We start from the raw sequence: 24,580 nt of genomic DNA on the forward strand, positions 1-24,580 counted from the left end.
AGTTGTAAGGTCCAAACTGTCAAACTAAGTTCTCCCAGAGAGAGAGAGAGAGAGAAAAACTTTCACTTCTGTTATTTTTTCTCAACTTACTTCTTAACAGAATGGTTCTTATAATTCTCTTTGGTTTATGGGTACTACAAGGATTCATAACCTTTTGAACTAGTTTGAAATAACTCCAGCCAGACATTTGAAATGAATTTTGTCTGTCATAGTTCATGATTCGGAAAAGTCATTCCTTTAGCCTTGTTAGCAAAGGAATGAGTTCGGTCTACAGTGTGTGAACTGAACTGAAAAAGGTTGAGAGGCACTGACCTGAACTCGTTACTGTTTTCAGCCCCATTCCCTGTCATTCAGTACCAAAGAGTGTTTGCCAGTGGATATATGAGCAGGGGCCTATCCTTCCAAACTTGCATAAAAACTAGTCCTATCCAGATGTGGATAGTGTCAAGATCTACATTTAAAATATGAACACAGGTGACTGTTCAGTGCTTTAACATGAGTACAAACAAATAGCTGGAGGATAACATGATTAAAACCTACTTGGTCTTACACGGCAGTTCTTCATGGGATTTTATTGATTGTGCATGAGCTGCTTCACAGAGAGGAGAGATCGGGTTAAAAGGTGAGATCACCAAGGATAAAAGCTCCCTCCCTGCATTCAGTGGTTGTCAGCTGCATCTCAGACCCAGACAGGCTGACAGGTGTGTGACCAAATGTTCCCTCCCATTTGACAAGGAGAGAGTTAAAAAGCCTGTCTCCCTCGCTGCACTTTGCTGGGTGAGCAGCTCCTAAAACACTCCACATAAATGTCTCTGATCAAAGGAGGCACCTTTACTGATGATAACCAGAACAAGCTCAATCTTTTTTTGGTTTCACTCACACTTACTGGCTTCTTGGTTTTATATGCAGTTCGTGTGATTCACTGGAGCTGCTAAGACATTTAAAGGAGCGAGTGGAGAGCCTGTATCACCAATATGAAATTGAGTCATACCATATTTAAGGAGTTAAAAACTGTTTTTGAAATGGTGTGAAATCAATACTGATGCCTCTTTGTGACCTACTGAACCATTTCTATTTTGTAACTTGTAATGCCTTTAAATGTGGCGAAGGGTTAGGTGTCAAATGAGATTGTTTGTAACACGCTGAAGGCACTGCCTTTTTTCCTTTCCACAATATTCACAATTAGTGATACATTTGACACATGACCAAATTTTAAGTCCGAAACAGAATTAACACATGTACAAGAAAAGATCAGTAATCAAAAAAGATGTGCGACTTTGTCCACAGGGGGCGCCAAACGATGCAAACCAAAAGTTCCTCATAGGATATTTAAAGACACAGCTACAGTGGGTTAGGACCTCCAAAAGATTTGCAAGGGAGGTTGTGAGATAATTAAGATGGGAAAATAGACAAATCAGATTAAACATTTTCCCTTTACCATGTGTACTATACTTTTCTACTTGCGTGTGTAACTAAGTTGTATGTTCAAAATAATTGTCAAGAAATTAAAAAAAGAGTATTTCATATTTATTTGGTTGACCTGGTCACAACTGATGTATATACATATAGTTTGAAAGTTGTGCTTGAGTAGGTCACAAGTTGTGATCACAGGTCAATAAGGTTGGGAGTCACTGATATAGGAGATCTGTGTCAATGGCAGCTAAAAAAAGACACACCAACCAAAGATCGATCCTTATGGCACAGATGTGATGGCTATCAAATAAAAAGCTTCCTTTCAATAAATTGTTCATTTGAGGAACTTGCCTAAATCACCCTTTGTAAATGACTGTTAATGAAACATGGGAGGTTAATGATGATATTTGTAAAGGAATAACATGTATTAAAAAAACAAAAGGTGACTTGTACTGACTGCTGTCTGCTTTTGTAAGCAGTGTACCCGAAATGCTTGACATTTCAATGTTTGTGCCAACAGATGCTCACTGTGTTGAGTGTGCAGTAACAAAGAGAGCTTTTTGTCCAAAAAGGCCTCATAAAGCATGTTGTAGTCCCGATCAGTGCATTCAATCACCATTTTATAATGCACTCACACATGTTCTGTACAGGGATTAGACAAACAACATTGATCCTTAATACATAGAAGTCATTTGGGGGGGTAATAAATAATGTTTTTTGTATATTAACCACCACATGAAAATGCTGGACTGTATATATTGTGATAAAAACAAGAAAAAAGGAACATCCCTCGTGATCATATCAGTTGGGCGTGACAACCCACAACACATTTCATTGTTATCCAATCGTAATCCCAGAATCATTTTATAGTTGCAACAGAGAATTCCCTTGAACGAGACTGTCAAGAGTTGTTGCTGCTGTCCTGGTTAATCCTTGCTGTTGAAGTTGCAAAAAATGTTCACGTTTTTACTTGAACAGCAGGTTTTCAATAATCTTTTGGAGACCGTTGAAACAGCAGATTGTTCATGAAACATGTTGAAGAAAAAACCTTAGAAGTATGAAAGCAGAACAAAAAACAGACAAGAACAGATGTCCCGGTTGAAGATCATCTGCTTTGAGGTCCAAGTGTTGTATCATCAGACACTGATTGAGGTCTTTGATCATTTTTTGTTTCAAATGTAAATAACAGCTCAGATTTTTTTGTCAGTGTGAATACATGCTTTGTGAGGAATAACCGTTCCAATCACCACCCGAAGAGGGCACATGAAAATGGAAACATTTTTATTAAAATATTCTAAACATTAACCGATTGCCTGTCCTTATGTTGACCTCATATGCAAATGATTAAGCTCAAATAGCCATGAGAGAACATCAGCACCATTGACATTTCGTGATATATTATTTTTTCTTTTGTATTTGTGATAAAACTTTTTTTTTTAAAAAGTCTGCTTATTTGACATTCTGGGTTGTGTAAAAATATGACTTGAAAGGGTGACCGAAGCATTTCCTGTTCTTATCAAGTCTTGTTCAAGTTCTTTTTATGTTGTATTTGAAAACTGTTCAAGGTGTTTGACCTTGAACAGTTTTCTAAAAATAAAAAGTGTCAAAACCTTGTTGCTTCAAAACATTACAACAAGAAGCTCAGAAGTGTCTATTTGCAAATTAAACAGCTCTGACTTCTTTTCAGAAGAAAAGGATACGTGGTTAGCATTAGACATTGCAATCACTTCAAAATGGCTTCTCGAGCATCGTATGCGTCGTCTGTAATTGTCTCGGTGACATTACCCATTGGTTTCTGAAGCAGACTTTTGAAGCCCAGAGATGGCAGTCACCATATTGGAAATGCCTCAAACTAACTTTTGTTCAGCGAGCATCATGCAAAGAACTGGAACTTGGATTCCACATGACAAACATCTACAATAAACCTGGGAGTCAGTCAGATCAGCTACGCCCCTTATTATGAACAACTTATCCTTCGTAAAATCAAATCAATGAATGTGTACAGATCAAACAGTGTGCTGATAGACATGAGCTATTCAGACCAAACATAGTTTTTTGGACCAGGCTGTGCACATGATCGTTTATGTTATTAAAATTGACATTTTGATATGGAGTGTGTATCAGACTTTCGGTCTGTTGGTCATTTGAGCCAGCTTCAAGTGCACTTGTCAGATACTCATTTGAAAACTTGTGCACCTTATATTTAAAAGAAAATCTCAAGATGCTACAAGTACAACAAATAAAATGTATTATTATTAAAACTTCAGGTATAACATTTGGGGAAATGGCTGATGTGTGTCACACTGAACCATGAGCAAGGAACCCAAATGCACGACTCTTTAACACTCGGGAGCAGGAGGTAAGTCCAGTTATTCAAACAAAACTCTGAAATTCCCTGATGGTTTAATATTGTGGTCTGTGAATTCACGTTACATTACAGCCATGCATGGACACACAGGTGCTCCCACACTGTCTCCATTGAATCAGTCTCGTCTCTGTTACACCTACGTCACTATCTCCGAAGACAGTAGAGAGGTGAGATCAATTGTTCCCCCTCGCTATGTGTCCGTGACATTCAGATTGAAGGGGAGACATTGCAGGGGCATAAATATTGCAGTTTCAATAGGCAATCTCAATAAGGTTCCTTGGTGGAAGAAGCCAGCAAAACAGCTCCAATTAGAGATTCTGACATGATATTCATTTAGTGGAAGAGACACTTTCCTGTTCCTGTTCCTGATCCTTCTCATACGGTCCTGGTTCCTTTCCACGATAACAACCTTCTCACTACATTATACCTGACTGAAATAATTATTTCAGAACATGAAAATACAAATAATAATACAAACAACACTAAGCAACTGGGCTATTTTTAATTTTCTAGGGAGCTTAAAAACAAAAACAAAATCAAAAAAATGAGAGAGAGAAACAAAACCTTGTCATCTTTCAAACATCAGTATCTTTTATGTCTCTGCCAGAATAAAGACGACTCAAACTCAAAGCAGTCATGTGATTCCTTCAAAGATTAGACCTACTTTTTGAAGATAACAGAGATTGTTTTTCCCTCTGACAGCAGTGAAGCGCTGAGATGAATGAATCACCGACAACACAGAAGATTTTCACCCAGGCTTCTTCTGAAAAGACAGCTCCCCTCTAAAAGCCAAAACGAGTCACCGCCGGGTCAATGAACAAATACTAAAAATACTTCCTCTTAAGAAAATCAAAAAAGGAGTAATTTACAGTCATAATTTGTCAGTGTAATGTTGGACAGGGGATACCTGATTACATGAGTAAAAAGATGGAGCCAGATCAAGACAAAAGAGGCAGAAAGGGAGAAAAACAGGTGATTCACTGCTCTGCATTCAAGCTATTATATTTCACTTTTCTAATTAACTGTCATTCTGAGCCAGAGCAGGGCAAAAGAGATCATTTTATGTCCCAAAACTGGGATATGCATTTTCAAGGAAACTTTAGAATTTATGGTGATCCATCAAAAGCTGCTCCACAGTGTAAGATTTATGAAAACCTTTACAGGAAACTGGCTACATTTCAGTTTATTCCTCCAACAGTCAGACCAACTGATACTGAACTACTCCTTGATGTGAACTGTCACACAACAACAGTTATGTTGCTATTCTAGATATTGTGAAACTTGAATATATACATTAAATGGTGCCTGGAGTCGTATTACTGTAATTGGCTGAGCGATGCCAATTAACTCCTGAGCATTGTACAATATATGATGTAACTCAAGTGGAAATGTCTGTTAAACAATCTTACCCACTTCAGTGGCTACAGGACGCTCTGTATAAGTTAGTACTGCTTGGTTGGTTGTGGGGCCAATGGCTTGGAAGCCGCTATCTCAATTACCTGAGGCGGGTGTGCAATGCAAATGTTTGGGACTGTGAGAAGCTTTGTGGTAGTTGGACGAGAGACTGTTTACTCCTTTCCGTTTTCTTCATAGTTAAGTCTGTTGAGTTATTGTTACATGTTTTGTGTTAAAAAAAAAATTAACAGTCCAGAGAGGGATGCATCGTCGCACAGAAAGAAGACCATAGCAGGTTAGGTCCGTCTCCTTTAACTTGTTGGCAGATGCAAACATTTATGCCGCGGGCAGCAGACATGGAAGCCCTGTAGCACAGTGGGCGGCAGTAGCTCAGTCTGCAGGGACTTGGGTTGGGAACCAGAGGGTCACCGGTTCAATGTGGCCCGATAAAGGTTAACAAAAAGAAATAAAAATAGGTCCCTTTTGACTCACACACACCACTGGAGCTTCATGCTTATTGAGATGAATATTTTACCTACCACAGAGTTTAAACCAGCAACTTTCTTTTCTACTCACACCATGGGGTGTCCTACCCGAGGACATCCGAGCATGGAAGGAGACAGCTGCCAACCAGATCAGTGGAAATGTAATGAATGGAAACCACATTCATCATCATAACCTCCAGTTTCGTGTGTAACAGTGGCAAAAAGTTGCATTGATTTTGGGTGTATATTGATCAGAGAGATTGATGTCCAGGGTGACGCAGTTTGCTGTTTGACTCATTTACTTTGCCGCCCAGGGCAACCTTTACATGAGCGGCTGCTATTGATTCAGCCTTCCCACATGCTCAAAAATACCATAAAGAGTGAATTCGGCTTTCTTCAAAACGGAACAGACAGCTGAAACTCCAGGAGAACTTCACACTTTGTGTTCTTTTTCATGAGAAGAGAACGGGATGTGTGTTTATGTCCATGTTAGTTTGGATTTGTGAGCTACAATGTGAGAGTTTCGAGAGGCGAATCGTGAGAAGAGCTGTGTACATGGTGTGATGGAGAGATGGGAGGTGGGCTGAGAAAAAGCGTTGGGAGGACAGGAAAAGATTGTGACGTGAAAACAAGGATGAAGACGCTTAAGTGGATGGTGGAGAAAAAGTGCAGAGAGAAGCAATGAAAGTGAAAGAAATTGGACGAAAGTGTTCATGGCAGGGGAGGAGAAATGTTGGAGAGAGAAAGACAGAACATGAATGAATGATGGAAAGAATAAGAAGGAAATAATGTGGTTTGAAGAGGGGCTGTCAAAGTCACTCAAAGCTGAATCACTGGCTTTTAGTGTTATGACTGTGACGTGAGCCAAGCAGCCATGTTAATGTGATGAGTCAAAGACATGTTGATTATGATGAGTCGGTGTGTGAGGAGGCAACAGAAAAAAAGCAGTGGCTTGGTTTAGAGTGGCCATCTGATTATGTTAGTATGCCTGTGTCAGCCAGCAGGAAGGCCTGATTAATCTTTCATTCATCAACCATGAAGGCAACGATCGAACCTCGTCTGCTCCCTGTCAGCTACACGGGTGCTAGTCAATCACATAGACCTGCATGTTCACACCTGACAAAGCTGAGCTGCCTGCAGATATTAAGTCCTTGAGTTAAATGCAACTTCAGCGAAGAGGCAACTCTTTCGCAAGCAGTATTGTTGAGATGAGAAATGTTTTAAAAGCAAGTCATCACCCTTTCATTTGTCAAAGTGTTCCAGAAAGTTAGAATAGTGACTCATATAGGTTTTTTTATTTGTCCATTTTATTGTGAACTGTCAATCTGTTTTTTTTGTAAATAACTTTTTTGAGGCTAAATCATTCACATCCCTGGTTTTTCAACACAAGTAATGCTTCCAAGTTAGGGGCATGAGGGACAGGAATAATAAGCATGGCAACAAATATCATTTGGCAGAGTACGTTTTTTCAGGAAGAAAAGTCACTGGAAACAGGCAACTGTTGTTGATAATTTAACATTTTATGATGCAATGCTAATGTGGTTGCATATGAACAATTCAGAAGAGTAATTATTCATGATGACTGGAATACAGAATATTAAAACAACTGTTGCGTTAGTGAATCACATTTGCACTTTGGAAGTGGTATGTAAACCATGCCCACCACAAACAAATGTTCGATCAGGAGAGGTTTAAGTAAAAGTTTACAACAATTTCATTTTATTTTTATTGAACAGTTTATGAAACTCTAAATATTTCTGATTACACTCCAAACATTTTTTGTTTTCTTTTTTCGCACTCGTTTGTCATAGTTTCTTTTTCTCTACTGTCGCTCGCTGTTAAAAAATGACAACATATGAACGAGGTATAAAAAGGATAATGTTAGGAGTCCATTCAAAGATACAACTGACACATTGAAAGAAACTTAAATATTGTATATGCCATTTCACCTCCACAATCCAACCAAAAATGCAAGGCCTCGATTTAGTTTCATGCATGGACGTTTTTATGTGCCATTGCTGTGCATCTCAAGGTCCATTTACGCAGTGACATTTTCCCTCTCACACACAAAGATCTAAAGTGCAAGTACGCGAACATCCCCTATTGGATACAAGTTAGTGAATAATGAAAGATAATACATTTTCCTTCTCACCAACTTAACGTACAGTGTGGTATGCTCTCCATTAAATCCCTTGTACATGCAGAGGCATAATGCATGGGTTTAACGTTTTATGCAAGGCAAGATCCTTTTCGAGATTCTATCTGAGCTTTTTAAGTGGTTAAAATGAGGGCACGTCTTTAATCTGTAGGATTAGCCATCCTGCTTCATTTATATATAACAATTAACATTATATTTACCCCTATTTGGCTCACTTTTTGTGATGCTTGTCTTTACAGACTAAAAGTTTAAATACAGTTTTCCAAAATAATCACGCGAGGATTCATCAGAGGCCTCCACTGGCATTGTTTGTGACCTAAATATGTGTGTGAAGTCACTTCCAAACAGTCCTGTTATTGCTCGACCCCATTCTTCTTGACATTGTATTTGTTCTCATTTTTCTCATCATCTAAAAATTGTCCGTCTTCCTCCATGTCATTCAAATTTCCTCCGTCATTGTGGGTCTTTTGCTCATTTCCTGATTTGTTCTCTTGTACTGCCTCTTTCAAAAACTCTTTACTTCAGTCTACCATTTTTTTATTCATCTGATGTTCTGTCACTCTTATCTTTCTTTGAGAATTGTACTGTGATTTTACATCACTTTCATTTATGAGCTGTGTTTCCTTGCATGGCTTTCTTTCAGTTGCACAAGCCTCCACTCTGACCCTGCCTGTCTGCTATTCTTTGTGATGAACATTATCTGATTTCTCTTTCTGGCCTGCACCATCTCTGACTCACTCTTTTGTTCAAACGTCGGATCTCTTTTCTTCTTGCTATTATCTCCTTGTTCTCATTTGCAAGCTTCGACCTTTTACTTCTCATTGCTGATATTATTTTTAGCTTTTAATCCGTAATTTACTGGGGTTTTTTTCAGATTCTATCTCGGTACTATGCATCTTTCCACTTAAAAAACACTGAAGTTGGTGTTTTCCTTATTTATTTCCTGCCATGGCTCATTTCTAAATCCTCATCACATGCAACAGTCATGGTTGTAGTTTATGTTAGCCTGATTGCAGAGTACTCTCCTTAAGAAAACATATAGTGGATTCTGTCATTGTAATCCTATTAAGTAGTGGAATTAAAAAACACACACACACACATTTGCCCTTAAGGAAAGAGTTGTCATTTTGAAATATTGTTCTGTGCCACCCTGTATGCAGGCTGGGAGACCTTGATGTGTTGTGAGGGCCCCTACTGTCACTCTATACAAATGTAATTCAAAAGAATAAGAATATTAATTCCACCAGAAGCAGCATATGGACTCCTGAAGGGTTGACATGTAAATGATCCCTTTTTCTAAAATGCCTTTGGTCGGTGTTGGGAAGAATATTGCAACCCAGAGACTGCTTAGAATTCAGCAGGGATCTTCAAAGTACTTTTTAACCCAAAATTTCCCATTAAGAGGCAAAAATCCTTTCATGTTTCCCCCCCTTCCCCTTCATGAAACGTGCTTCACACTGATGTGAAGTTGAAAGAGATTATCTCTGTTGGTCTTTATAGGCTCCCAAAGAATGATGAGGCATGAGTCAATAAGAAGCTTTACTTGATTTGTCTGACAAAGACATGTTAAAGACATGGTTGAAATGCAGATCAAGTGTTGTCCACCAAAGACACAGTGCAGCAAGAAGTGAAGTTCAAAATTATCCACATAAAAAAGGAACTCCGTGAAAGTCAAAGAGTCTACTGTCAAAATAATGGCTTTGAATAAACGGAGAGAAAAAATAGAAGACTGGAGACCAAAAGTTTGAGGAATTCTGGAGAAGAATAACATTTTAGACAAATGACAACACTGTATAAAAGGCAGGAAAGTTAATTTTGCCCTTTCTAAAATGGAATGTGAATCCTGTATTGTTATTGTAGGTATTGTTTTTATATTCTCTCCCTCAACATATCCCCTACCCAGCATCTTCATGAGCTTTCTCCAATGGGCCAGAAGCCGTTGGACCTCCATCCATCCCAGTCACTCTTCTCTCCCAAATGTTCTCACCTTACTTTTCCCACACTTAAGCATTTTTAACTATAGCTGCTTGGGCTCTGTACATGAGGTCACATCAAATCCCAAGAGGTCACTCAAGACACTATTAGAGATACATTCTAATGCCAGGACTATTACACTTAAAGCTGTTCACTAGTGATGGGATCACTAGTGATGGGATCACTAGTGATGGGATCACTAGTGATGGGATCACTAGTGATGGGATCACTAGTGAACATGTGCATGTTAATGCTTGGGCAAAATTAGATGCATTAATTACTGAACTCCTCCTGCCCACCTGGACTGTCTCCAAATTATTGTAAGATTATGCAGTGTTTGTCATACATAAATTCATTTGGTGGTAAAAACACAGGAGTCGGGATTGTTAGCTTTTCCCCTAAGAAAAGAAAAGTCTATAAGATGAGGAAAATTGTTCTTTTAAGTCTCTTGTCATTCACCCTTTATTCTCTCTTACCGGACATGCAGTCGAAAGAGTGACATGTCGCTTATTTCTACAAACTTTCTAATCTTTAGTCTGATAAATAAACTACTCTAGTCAGCCGTCACCACAAATAATTAATAATAATAATAACTTTATTTATAAAGCGCTTTCAAACAAAGTGCTGTACAGGTACTAAACACACTAAAAACTTAACACAATAAAAACAAATCAGGATGAATAACAGAGTGTGAACAAGTGTGTCTTTAGCTTGGCTTTAAAAACATCCACAGAGCATGCCTGCCTTATGTCCATAGGTAGACTGTTCCAGAGTGTTGGTGCACGGTAAGAGAAGGCTCGCTCACCAACGTCTTTTTCCTCACTTTAGGAACAGTCAGCAGACCAGATCCTTGCGAGCGAAGAGCCCGAGAAGGTTCATATAGTCCAATACGATCCATTAAATAGGAAGGTGCTGCGGCATTTAAAATTTTATAGGTCATTAAAAGCACCTTAAAATCAGCACGGGTCAGACATGGGAGCCAGTGAAGAGAGGCTAGCACCGGGGTAATGTGTTCATATTTCCCAGCTCCTGTCAGAACCCGAGCTGCAGCATTCTGAACCATCTGCAGGCCTCGGAAACTTTTTTTTAGGTAGTCCTGACAGAAGAGCATTACAATTAAATGTTATTGTTAGAAGAATTACATTGGCTAGCCAAGGCAAAAGCCATTGGCACTGCCAGAGTACCTTCAACAACTTGGCACCACCCTCTCTTCCAAATATGGTCAATAGTAGCTGCAGAAAACCAACAGCGAGTAAATGCTCAACTCAAAGCTTAAAAACGTCTGTCAACCAGTAAATTAATCATGTCATGTTGGCTTTATCCATTATTTGTACAGTTTATAATACGGTCCATATAGTATGGGCCCTGTTGAGCCAATCAAAGGTCATCAATTTAACTATCTTGGTTAACTCAGGGGCAAAACTGGCTGAACCCACTAGTCATTTAATTTAGTTCCCAACTAGTTTGACTTTCCAACCAGACAAGCTGCTCCTTGCTATCTAAGCTCCTTTGGTAAATGGACTTAAGCTTATAAAACACTTTTCCAGTGTTTTGACCACCTATGTAACGTGACCTTTCGATGTTATCCCATTCACATACATTCATACAATGTCTGCAGCGGGACCTACCGGTACTTGTCTGCTGGAGCTGAGGATTGAACCCCCTACCCTCCGTCTGAGAGACGACAAACTCAAGCACAACCGGACTTGATTAAAAATGCATCACCATTCATCGGGTAGTGTCCGCTAATTCCTTAGATTCATCTCCTATTCATAGAACAGACTCTTTAAACTGTGTAGGATGCACTTTCACTTTGTTATAAATCAACCAGGCTTAAATCATCGTGACCTAAACTCCGGAATAAAAATCCCAGCACCATTCTACACTTCAACGTGGCCATAAATAAAAGGCTGAGCCCTGCTGTGGCTGTCAAAGTTTCCCCTTGCTTTCCTAAAATCTTCATTTACATATGAACAGAGACTAATGTGCCTCCAAACAAATCAGGTGTGATTACCTGTCTCTCTTTTGAATGTATGAGAGCTCCAGAAATAAGATTCCTGAGGAGAAGGAGTTTTTAATGACCATCATCATTATGTTTCATGTTTTGTTTTGGGAAACTCACAGTTGCTCATTAGGGCCTATATTCAAAATTTGAATCTCACCCACAGTGATTTATGTGAAGACGCATGAACACCAAAATATCCCAGGGCCGATGACATGCAGATTGGGGATAACTACCCTATAAACTGTAGCTCCTGGTTTGTAATCTAAATACAGACTGTATTGTAAAATAAAAGCTCATAGTCCTCATACCTAACTACAGTATGGGTACCATTTCTACTTTAGTTATTTCTGGTGGTTCTGGGTAGATATCTTTGTTTAAATTAAACTATGTGGAAGTGGTTCATTATGTGTGTAATGAAGACAAAACAACGATATGATTAAACTACTGCAGCCCAATACAGCCTAAATATATGACACATTCACCGTTGAACTATTAATGTATCAGTATTAACTGTAATTCATCCACTATAAAGTTAAAGAGATTTTGTCCTGCAGTATATGTTAAATAGATGCTTGTTTTTCATTTTGTGGAAGCAAAAAAAGTCATAGAATTACATGTGCCCATTACTTTTGTCTTGACAGTCTATCTCATAAATGCTTTTTATGATGAAGTGCTCTTCATTGTTTATCCAAATCTATCTATCTGGACTTATCTTGCCTCCAAAGCTCAACCAAAGAAGCTTTACTGGAGCGAGACCAGAAACTTTTCTTTATCTCACTTTGTCCTTCTTTATGTCCGTCTCTCCTTCAACCTCACTCCTTCTCTCAGGCCTGCACTCTCCCAACAAGCCGTCTTCTGCTATATATATATATCACCCTGTCCTTCAGTAAGCACTCTGTCTCTCTCTCATACTGTGGGGAAATAGATCGCCCTTTTGGAGCTTTTGATTCTTTTATGAAAGACTGTGTTATGAAACGCATGCGTATCTGTGTTGCCCATCCATTATTAATGTGTCACAGCTTAAGGTTTTTGTGATTCTTGAAGTCAGATCAAACGAATCAAAACAGTAAATATACCCTAACCCCCGATCTTGAATCTGGTCTATGTTTAGCTGATGGTAGTAAATACTAAAGCTCCCTTGGATGCTTTTAGGCTTGCGTACTAAGTCTCCATGAAACAAAACTTCAAGAAGTTTTACCTGCTGTCATATCCAACTGAGACTAGAAAGAATCAATCACAAGAGAGAAGGCGGGACATAACATTGGGATAAATTCGCATCGACAGAACTTTTTAATTAGTCACAAAATGAGTAAAACGCCCCGGAGTGCAGGATGAGTCAGCTGACATTTGAAACATTTTTCAAGGAAATAAAATAGGAGATGCTTTGTTGGAATATGTTTGGCAGATTAAAGCAAATGAACTTTAAACACAGAAACTCTGGATTAAAATTGGGAAAATGTATTTTTGAATTCATGGGAACTTAAAAATCTGTACGTAATAAATATGGATTTGATGTTTGTGCAGATCAATGACTTCTTTTCAAGGCACAATTCAAAATGCTATGTTCAGAATCAAATGTTCCTTTTAACTCAGAACGACCTTGAATCACTAGATCAAGTCAATATGTTTGTGGAACACATTCCTAAACATAATGGTATAATATTGTATCAAAAAAACATTAACTGAGATTCAAATATCATGCAAAATACATTTACATTACAAGACGGAAAACTGCTTTTTTTACCATTAAAAACACTGTCAACATATGACAGTGGCCTTTTAAGGGGCTGCCTTTCCTCAGTACTTTTCAAGGTTACAATGTAATTAAGTAAAATTGTGCTACCTACTTTTTACAGAATTTTACAGGAAGAATGTGAATCTGCCTTTCTTTTGGAAGCATGAATTTTCTCATCCAGTGTACATGTGTTTTCAGAACCTGAGGGTGTAATTCAGCGGGGGACTGCAGGAATGTGGCGTTCCACGTTTGTTCAACAATGTTTTAACTTGGGGATCATGTTTTATAATGACTTTTGCACAACAAGATAGCAGTCCTTTTGTGACATACAGTATACCATTGGATCATGGAAAAGAAGCAGAGGAAGTGGTGAACTGCTTGGGGAGAAGCACTAGTGACAGGCTGCGCACTTCAGAAATCAGCCTGCATTCTAGTATGTTTGACTCCTATCTTTTCGAAGAAAAACACAAGATTGTTTGGGTATAGTGCTCATTTGTAATTCTGACATAGTGGCTGTTCATTGACTCAATGAGCTTAATTAATGAATGATCGCTGCCTCCAGATTTCTGAGGGTACAAAAATGAAGAGAGTGAATATTACACAGAGAATTTCCCCTAAGTCTATAAGGCAATTATTTCTATAAAACTTTTCAGAAGGCATTGTTACATCCAGAGCGATGCTTTTGGTTTTATACCTTCTACCGCCTTCGTCATGTCAGATTATTAATAAAAGATAAGAAAAAAAGGGTTTCCGTGGAAAACCCAGGAAACCAAACTTTCCAAACCAAATCTTCCCGTGATTGTCCCACAGGAGCAAATTAGGAAATGACAAATTGCTCACAAGCCAGCTCCCACAATGTGATGTATCACTGTCATTTTTTATTATTCAATAAAAAGCTATTTTCCAACAAGTACTGGTTGAAACCCAAACTCTTGACACTTCAACTCTTCAGTTCATCATCTTCTAATAACATATTTTTTCCTTTAAAAGTTTTAAAGTGCATCATTTCCTTACTCCCCCAAATGCGCATTATTGATCCAGGGCCATTGGAATAACATTAAGCCGTCCATACTTTTGTAGACTATCATCCTACAGCAGTGCAGTGTAAGGGGCAGGATTCTCCTGGAAATTAAGTTAACATCACTAAAGTTAAGTTCTGACAGGGACATTGTCATTTTAGCAAATTGAATAGTGTCCCATGTGTTGTACAAGATTTTAATTTGCTGTTTTTTCAATACACCTTTTTTTCTGTGTAAACTTGAGTCATTTTCAACAGATGATGAACAAAGAAGCACGTGCTCCATACAGTATTCAATGGTAGCTGTTACTTTCCATAACTCAGTCACGTAATGGAAAGCCTCAATATTTAGCAGACCTTTGGAGATTTCAACATTAATGCAAAAGATATACCAAGTCAAAGGACACAATAAATGTAAATTAAAATCACATGTACATATAACATATTGTATAAACATCTACTCTTAAAGAATAGATCTTGAACTTAACTTAACCCGACCCGTTTTGCCTCCTGGCTCTTCTCTTTGTGAAATCTACTCACATGTGTTTCTCATTGTCTTCCTAGTAGTGTGATCTTAGCTTTAGCATAAACAACTAAAACGTATCATTAAGTTCCCTTTATTTATTTTCCATTATTTTATTTTTTTTCCCCTCAGCAATATATCGCTCCTATAAAACATGTAATTTAAACTTGAATCAAAAACACATCGGCAGGAACAGAGAATTACTTTCCTAAGGGTATACACATTAAATAGACTATAAACAACAATCTGTGTTGATTATATGTATGTGCTTACTGAGCGTGGTTTTTTGGCCGCTGTTGTCCCATCCTGTTTTTATTTTGGTGATTTGTTCAGACAGATTATGTAGATGAACTCTATATTCTTGTGTTCTAAACCCTTACACATTAAGTGGAAATGCAGCTTTGGGATAAAAACGTGCATTTGGAATAAAATTTCACTTTGTTCTTTTATTGAGTTTGCACTTATATTGAGTTTTATGGTGATGGGCATACATACAGTAGTTTTTTTTTCTTTACTGCCACCTTTTGATAGTAATAATTTAAAAGTAAGAATGCTCTTGGATGGTATTGTTTCTAGAGAAAAATAAATAAAAAGACTTCCATTCTGATCAAGGTCCCCTCCAGGGATTTCCATAACATCTGGAAACCTTCTGATAGCATTCCAGCATAATTTTTCCCCCTTCTGCCTCCTATGTGTGTCCATTACACAAGCAAGTCCATGCAGTCTTTTTGTCTATTCAGATACAGTAGTTAGATTCCCAGCCTTTCAATTTCCTTCTTCCTTCTGCACAGTCATCACTTCCTAAAGTACACTCTGCTTCTCACAGCTTCTGCTCAAGACAGTCCCCTCTCAACTCTTATCTGATTCAGTTTCTCCTCCTTTGTCCTTTTTTGGCACTATATGCAGATGTGTTGCAGTGTTGCTGCATGTACTGATCCACACACCGGTGACCTGCACTGGTCACACAAGGTGGCAGGCAAAGCTGCCCTACTGAGCAATTTGTTGAAGTCAGTTGTCACCAGTGTTTGCCTCACTGAAGTAAACATGTTTGTTCGTTTAATATAGCCATGTATGTTGATAGTTCCATCGTGGGCGACTGAAAATTGACACTGGTAGTGTGTGCAAAATGCAGCATAATAAAGTACTATGGGAGGTAGAGCCTTTAGTTATCAGGCACCGCTCCTTTGGAATCGTCTACCAGTTGGGGTTGATGGCCTGCCCAAACTCGCTCCCCCCAAAAACCTATCCTATCCTACTCTTCTTTCTGCATCTTGTCCCATCTCCCCCATCCCATTTCAAGCCCAGCACAGTTTAGCAGATGGCTGTTCCGTCATGAGCCCAGGTCTGCCGTAGATTTCTGCCTGTTAAAAGGAAGTTTTTTCTTGCCACGCTATGACAGATTAAGCTGGGCTCTTGTAATATAGCCATAAGTAAGGTCCTTTACCTGCTTTTGTAAAGTGTCTCGAGATAACGCCTGTTATGAATTGACGCTATACAAATAAAGATTGATTGATATTCATCGCCTAATACTTTTGTAAGGAAGGCAGAAACTGTTACTATGATAAACTAGGCGAGCCTAACAACAGCTGCAAACTGGGGTGCATTAGTTCAGATTTTTTAATGTTTAAGATAGCAACAGCCTAGACAATACCATTAATTGACATACTGTATATATACAGACTCCTTAAAGGTCTTACCACATCTGACACAACACGACTGCCCTGTTCTTTCTTAACTCCCTTCCAAGTGGGAAGCACAGATATAACCATCTCCAAAAATAAACATGTTCAGGGCCTATCCTTCTTAGATACACACTTAAGCCATTAAACTCCAATTATTCTCAGGTAACTTCCCTTAAAAAACCCAACAACTTCACATCACTTGAAATGCTGTTCTTTTCCAGGTTCTTTCTCTTATTTATACACATTCCCTGCTGTCCTCAATTTCATTTTCTTGCCCAACTCCTCCTATTTATTGACAAAGAAACTAAGGGCTACAAGGGCTGAAATCCCGGGAGTAATCACGGACAGGTCAGACTTATCCGACACAAGTGTAAACAATAAAGGTGGTGCACATTAATCACAAGGACAGGTGAAGAAGTAAAGGAAAGCTAAATGAGCAAAGGTGAGGTGAAAGTGACAAAGAGAAACAGAAAAAGGTAACTGATCATTCTAATAAATTAAATACACATCTCAAACATGAATTTTACATTGCATGACATTTTGACATTAATAAAGAGATGTCACACTTAACTACCTTTTCTGCAGCTTGATCTGGTATGCAGGCTGTGTTACATTAATGATCAGCTTTTTACCTACAGTAGTTTGACAGCTTTGTCAGACTTGAAAGTGTTATTGAAATCTGCTTTTAAAATGAATTCCTCTGGATTGACATTACAAGAGTGTTTATAATGATTTCAAAAACGAAGACCTGAGCTATAATTAGCTTCTTTGGCCAGAAGGATTCAGATGTCTTGCTGTTTATCATAATTCATGTCAAAGAACAACAGCAAAAGATTGAGCTTGAATATATTGACTGACTGGAACATAATAAATCATATGTATGTTGTGGTCCAAAACTGAGTTTGTGAACAAGACAGGTCTTCTCAAAAGGCGTTATTCAAAAAATATGTGGAGACAGCAGATCAGGCACTCCACACTGAGTGACTAAGTGATGTGTCAAAGTGGGTTTGCAGCATGAATGAGATATAAAAAACTGATCTTTAAAAAGAACACTCTGCTCCCTCAACCTTTCCCAGAGCTCTTGTAAAAAAAGATAAAGTTAAAATGATTTATTAAGAGGAAGATCTTTTGCTTTTAAACAAAAATTGGGTATCATGAAACATTTAAAGTCACATTTCGTTGGATGATATGAGGCAGGTCTCTCCCCACAGCTTCTTTTTCCTTCCCTCTTTAATATTTTGTTATTCAATGAATGAGAGAGTGGCTGAAAGTTGCAGTTACATAAACCAGATGATGCTCTACATTACGTGAGTGTGGAAGTCTGCAGCAGTGTGATACACATGCTGAATTACCATTTCACAGCCCCCTGAGCTGCCTGGTGCTAATTTTAGGGGCTGCGAAAAATAACAAAACAGAATTAGGGAATTTCCCTCAGATATTCAAATGTACCAGAGCAGGGGTTTTTTTCTTCAGTGAGAGAATCAAACTTTAACAAAAAGTTGGTCGTTCAATGTGTGTTAGGAAATATTGGGATTATTTACAACAAGAATGAAAGCAAACACAACTCTGCTGTTAATGATTATTAGTGTTCATTTCTTATAATTCAAGAAAAGCCTCAAATTAAAAGACGTTCCTAAAGTGAAGGGAGAAAGTGTGTTTGTCATCTGTGGAGTAAGAAGCCTAAGGAAGCAGTCAGGCTGAAGAAGGAGGCCTGTTGGACTTGGCTTGCCCGGGGCTAAATGGCAAAACGGCCATGACCTTGTATGGCATTTTCAAGTCTTTTGACTACTTAAAGTGCTTTTGCACCACAGGTCACACTCATTCACACCAATTCACATTCTGATTGACAGAGGTTTCTATGTAAAGTGTCAGCTAAGGAGCTGAGGATCAAACCCACAACCTTTAGAGGCAACCAACACTACCACTGAGTAACAGTGGCATCCAGAAGAAGCAGACAGGTATCAGGTGGCTAGATGGGCTGTGGTTTTGATAGTTGCAGAAGCAAAAACTTGGGCGTGGGAGGAGTTCTGGGAATCTATGGAGAAGGACTTTTGGTTGGCTTCAAGGATGTTCTGGCAAACCATCAGAAGACTTAGGAGAGGAAATCAGGGATTGGCTCAGGCTGTTCTCAGCAGGAGAGTAGAATTATGAGTAGGCGGAGTCTGAGGACCCAAGGGAAGTCTCTGCTATATCCTTGGCAGAGGTTACTGAGTCAAAAAGCAGTAAATGTCTCACATACCATTTGTAATTTTCATGGAAAGGATCTCAAAAGACACCGAATTTCATTTTGGCTTCATGCAGATGTTGTTCCGTTTGCTTGTTCAGGCTGGGACCTCCTGTCACAGAAACCAAGCACTCATTAAGAGGAAGAGGATGGAAGTTGAAAGTTGTCCCAAAGATGTGTGCAGCTGGGAAGATAAGCAAGATTCAAACTCGGTAAATGACAAGGCATGAGCTCAACTGCAGTTGTTGATTATGAGGCTGGTGGCAGACTCCTGCAGCACAGTTGCTCAGGGCATAACACAACAGAGAGGGTGCAGGTAAACTGGGATGTTTGACAACAAGAGAGGAAGAGGTCCAGTCTGTTCTTCGATTGCAACTTTTAGCAGATTTAATCCTCCCAAGAGGTTTGGATATTAAGTAGAGCTTGACGAGGTAGTGTAAGGTAGTTACACCCTGACAGCAAAACATAGAAATGATAGAGTAGTAAACATAAGGCAAGGTAGCAGGATGCTGACAGATGGCTGGCCAAACACACAGGTGCCATCCTTCCAGAGTAAACAGCTTCGTAGTCTTTTGTAGTCAGGGAAAGTTTGTTCTTTGAAATCTATCTAGACTCCGTACTTCCTATGATATACAGCAACACTTTACAGACAACCAGAAAAGAAACTAACAGAATTATGTAAGCTCTAAGAAGTTTTGGAAATAAAGACCTTGAATCTCCTATTTTGAAGTGTTTTACATTTCCAGGTATCTTTCATATTAGCCAATCATTTATGTTCTCCCCCCCCCCCCCTTTCTTTTGCAAACTCACCCTTTTGGCTGAGTTTAACCGTTTATCGGGCAAGTGTTTATTTTTGATAATTTCCGTACACAGTACCTGGCGACCCTTCTGCACCTCAGTAAGAAGCATGTGATACTCACTCAGCCAATCAGAAGAGATCACCCTACGTCACTGCTATTGCGGCATTTGAACCAAATATGGTAACTTAAATAAAGAAATAAAGAAATAAAGTTCTGTTATGTGTAAATAAAAAGGAAAATGCACATGCACAAACAAACACTTGAATATACATGTGTGAATTCTGTTAAATTGGAATTCTTCCACTGAAAACAGACATTTGCAAATGCATCTTCAGATAAATACCACTCCAGCCCACTCCCCGCAGAGCGGCAAGCTGTCCAGCGTCTTTGCACCTTACACTTTCTGCCTAAGCTGTCAGGCCACATGACCAGCAGCCATCGCCAACATGCATTAAAGACAGCGCCCTTTAAGAATAAATTATTGCCAAAAATAGCAATAAGAGCAGAAGACTGTTGATGCAGACAGGCATGTAGAGCTATCTCGCTCGCCCTTCTCTCCCTCTTCCTCTGTGTGTGACTGTGCATGCAAAAGAGGTCATTTAGGACAATAATCAAAACTTCTCGTTTTTAAGGAATTCATTTGTCTGCTGTGTGTGATGTTATAATTATGACAGCACAAATGTTGCTTATTTTAAGTATCTTTGTGCATGTATGTGCATACAGTGTGTGTGTGTGTGTGTGTTTGTGTAAATGTGCGTGTGTGTAGGCAACAAAAAAAGAGAGAGAGAGGAAGGCAGATGCAACAGATCCTGACAGCAGGACATAAATAACACAGAACCAACATGACTGTAACATGAACACAACACGGCCTGGTCTCGTTGGGGGATTTCTGTCTCTCTCACTTCTGTCTTTTTCACGTTTTTAGCAGCTTTACCATCGTATCTCATGCAGTCTATGTATCAATGAAAAGGGACATAAAAATTCACCATTAACTCTGCTGCCACCATGATAATGATAAGAAATAAATAAAAAAGCCAATGAAGAGGAAAAACATGGTTTGCCCTAAGGACAAAAAACCTCACAGCATCGCTTAAGTGAACAAATACATGGGACAAACCAGCACAGACCAGCATAATTTAATTAGTCAAATTCAGACTGCCATTTCAAGGCGCCTTGTCTTCTATACGAATCAGCAGCATAATGGAGGAGTGGTGTTCCCAACTCTGTGCTAGCTTAAGAGCCAGTTACAGGGGCGACACAGAATCGGCAGAGCCAGTGAAGTAAAACAGAGAGTGTGTGTGTGTGTGTGTGTGTGTGTGTGTGTGTGTGTGTGTGTGTGTGTGTGTGTGTGTGCGGACATGAAGCTCCTGCTGTACTGTGTTCTCTCGGGCTTCTGCAGCCCCATAAACAGTGTGTTTTCATGCAATAGGACGCATTTCCGAATAGTATGAATGTCTTCAGGTATAATGACAGGAGAGCTTCTTAATGCCGGTCATTCCTCATTTAGTTTTTGAGCATCTTTCCCATTTTTTCCTTAATGATCACACAAGTTTTCCTTCAATTATAAGAAAGAGCCTGGAAACACATTCATTAAGGGTTTCAAAGCCCGATCACTGTCAGATAGTTTTTTGTCTGTTTGAGATTTTAATAGGACATGAATTTATGTGTGTGAGTGTGCGTGTGTGTGTTCGGAACAAAATGTTCTGTCGCTGCCATTTATTGGTCTGTTTTCTCAAAGAAAGTTTAGGGGGACACCGTGCAGCTGTGTTCTGTAAATAATGGATGCTGTCTGTGTCTTTTGCTTTAAAAGGAAAGCCTGGAGGCAGCTTTTATTACATCCATGTTGGTATGAATTCTGAGGGTACTATGTGTTCCACCCTGAACATCCTGCTTACTGGCTAAATTTCATTTGTACAAAGAAACATTTTCCTCCCCCATCACAATGTGGCCTATGATGTGTAAAAAACACAGTCAGTGACCTGTGCCTAAATGAAATGTATTCAGTTGATGTATGAGCAATATAATGGCTGCAGTGGAATCTAAATAAGAGGGTGTCATGGTGAATCTTTTGCTCCTTCAGACAGTCAAATAGTTTATATCTCACATTTTAAAGAGCTAAAACAATCATAAGAGTGGATGATGAAAATGGATCACTGAGTAAGAGAAGAGATCTGAGCTGAATCTACAAGTGAAACATCAAAGAATAGCAGAGTGGCTGTGGTGTTAAGTCCAAAACACACAACTGTTAAAATGAGAAATATATAACATTATACTGTAAATATCAAACATTGCTTTGAAATTAATCAGTGCTTCATGATAAATCATTCTATTTTGGAAATCAAATCCAAAAAGCACTCACCATAACATAATGAAAGACAATTAAGTGTCCTATTAAAAAAAACTGTACTTAATTCCATAAACTGAAATGAAATGTTTTTCTGTAACCGCACTTAATGATAGCTTGTGATTTTTTTTTTTCTTTGCTTTAAAAAACTATTTTGCAAGTATTCAGACAGAATTTTAACTCATGTCTCCATCACCATGGAAACCACCCCAATTTGCCCAAAAATGGTGGCTACAGTAAAATGGAAACTGGGATATTGGACTCTGAATTTAATGAATTTACTGTTTGGATGCAACAAGAGGAGTATGTTTTAGGGTCCCAGCCTCAGTGATTACCAGGTTAAAAAAAAGAAAAGATAAACAACGTTGCTCAATCATTTCTAAAGACTGAATCCTGTAACTAATTTAATTACATAGCTCATAAAACGTACGTTTGACAATAAAACTCTTTAACACTTTGTAAATAATGATTCGGCTGTCCTGCAGGGTATTTGCCTTGACTTCTGCAAGTGTGTGTATCCATTTCAATCAGGAAATAATCAGTTATCAGAAATTTATAACCACACATAAATAGACTTGAATTTATCTCTGGATCAATAATCTATCCATCTATCCATCCATCTATCTATCCATCTCCCATTTGCATATAAAGATCATATTAAGCTAAGATCATACAGAAACAAAAGGCAGGAAAATTGAATTATCCTTCTCAGTGCAGGATTTAAATTGTTATTCAGTCACCTGGTTCCAAAATGACATAATTAAATCACAATCAATCTTAGAGACACGGCAGCAGAGTTTAGATGACAGCTGAAGTCTGCCATACGCTACTTGACTGTCAAAGGCCTAATTAAGATCTCGGTAGCTCTCACACTAAATGACCTTGTCTTCACAGCTTCTCCTGTAACTGACAGAGAGGGGAAGAAGGCAAAACAAAAAAAACTTATCAGATTACCTGCCAGGAATGGGAACATGGGAATGTCCAAGGAATTATGTGAATTTTTATAACTTCACATTATCAGTTTGTGAGGTATTCCTTTCTGAGTAAACTAGACATACAGTATATTAAGTACAGCCTTTTTTTTTCTCGGATTATTGAAGAAATTGCTAAATATATTCCCTCAATAGTTCCATCCTGCAGCATGTAATCTCCAAGTTGAATCTTGTTATTTGACCAAGTCAGCAAAGAAAACTTCACATTAAAAGCTCAGTAGTTGAAGTGGTTTAAAAGCGATGGGAGCTGTCCGTGGTGCTGAACTGTGCAGGAGTTCCCTCTCTTGGAGCCTCAGGTCATGTCTCCCTAATGAGGTTCAACTGCATGTGTGAGCCGTCGTATAATTAAGCAGTGAATAAAAGTGTGCCATATCTTCCCCTTAACTCACCTCTCATCCGTCTCTGCTGCCTTAACACCCAACCTTTACCTACTATAATGAAACATAACCCTCACAATTACTTGCATCAAAATTGCAGAAAAAGAGGACATGAGTACTGCGGCTCTGAACATGCTTGTAGTTATGTGTTTATAAAGGATATACTCCAAGGTTGGAAAAATGTGCAGTTGTGGCTCCTTGAGAGTTTAAGTGCTCTTATGGTAAGTGAGTTAGAACAAAAGCGTCGACAAAATGAATTCAATGTTATGTAAATTGGGCTAACAGCTTTTTCTTTGTTTTATTTCTTCTCCTTTTTGTCCCAGTTTAGGAAACCCAGTTTTCGCTCTTGCTACAATCCCTCTGAAATACAACTTTCCTTTGTTGAGCAGAAAGCTGAAGACGTGCTATGACTGCCTGAAAATCTGATATTTCTTGTTTTCATCTTGTAGCTTTTTATATTTTCATATACACATTGCTATGTGTTGTTTTTGGGTGCCGAGACAATAATGCAAGCTCGGAAGCTGGGGTGGTTATTGGGGCCAATAGATTGGTCAGAGAAGAAGGGATTTTTTTTTTTTTTAACTGAGATGAGAATTTAAATAGCAAATGTGATTTAATTGAATTTCTTCAAGGTTAACTAAAAGATATCTTTATTGGAGCAAGTGTACTTTTAAGTGAAAGTAAGTCCTTCTTCTGTGCCTAGAACTGCAACAGTTTTCTGTAAGGTTTAGGATGCGATAATGCATTTGGAAGAAAGAACTGAATATTCAATATTTGTTTCAACACAGACAATAAAAAGGCGATTTCTTCAGAACTCCCTGATAGACAGTTCTCGAGATAGTAGGACCAGAGATTTAGGCCACCACCACTACATTTATGACAACTGACACAAAGGGCGGAATTATGTAACTTTGACTGACACTATAAAAGACATATATTCATCGCTATTTATGTATTCATGGCCTCATTTTCTCTGAGAGCTTTATACCAACTTCTTCTGCAGTAACTTTAGTTGCCCTCTGCTGACCATTATTGGTTTCAATCTTAGAGACTTAATCTGCTTCCTATTATTGATTGTTAATGGTTG

The 24,580-nt window shown here is 38.6% G+C and overlaps 1 long non-coding RNA gene across 1 annotated transcript in view; it reads right to left on the reverse strand.

Moving 5' to 3' along the window:
• Positions 1-24,580, reverse strand: part of LOC306835904 — a 51,646-nt gene that overhangs the window by 3,043 nt on the left and 24,023 nt on the right. The gene's annotated exons all lie outside the window — the stretch shown is intronic.

This window comes from Symphodus melops (assembly GCF_947650265.1).
Source record: "Symphodus melops genome assembly, chromosome: 15".
Classification (NCBI taxonomy): domain Eukaryota; kingdom Metazoa; phylum Chordata; class Actinopteri; order Labriformes; family Labridae; genus Symphodus; species Symphodus melops.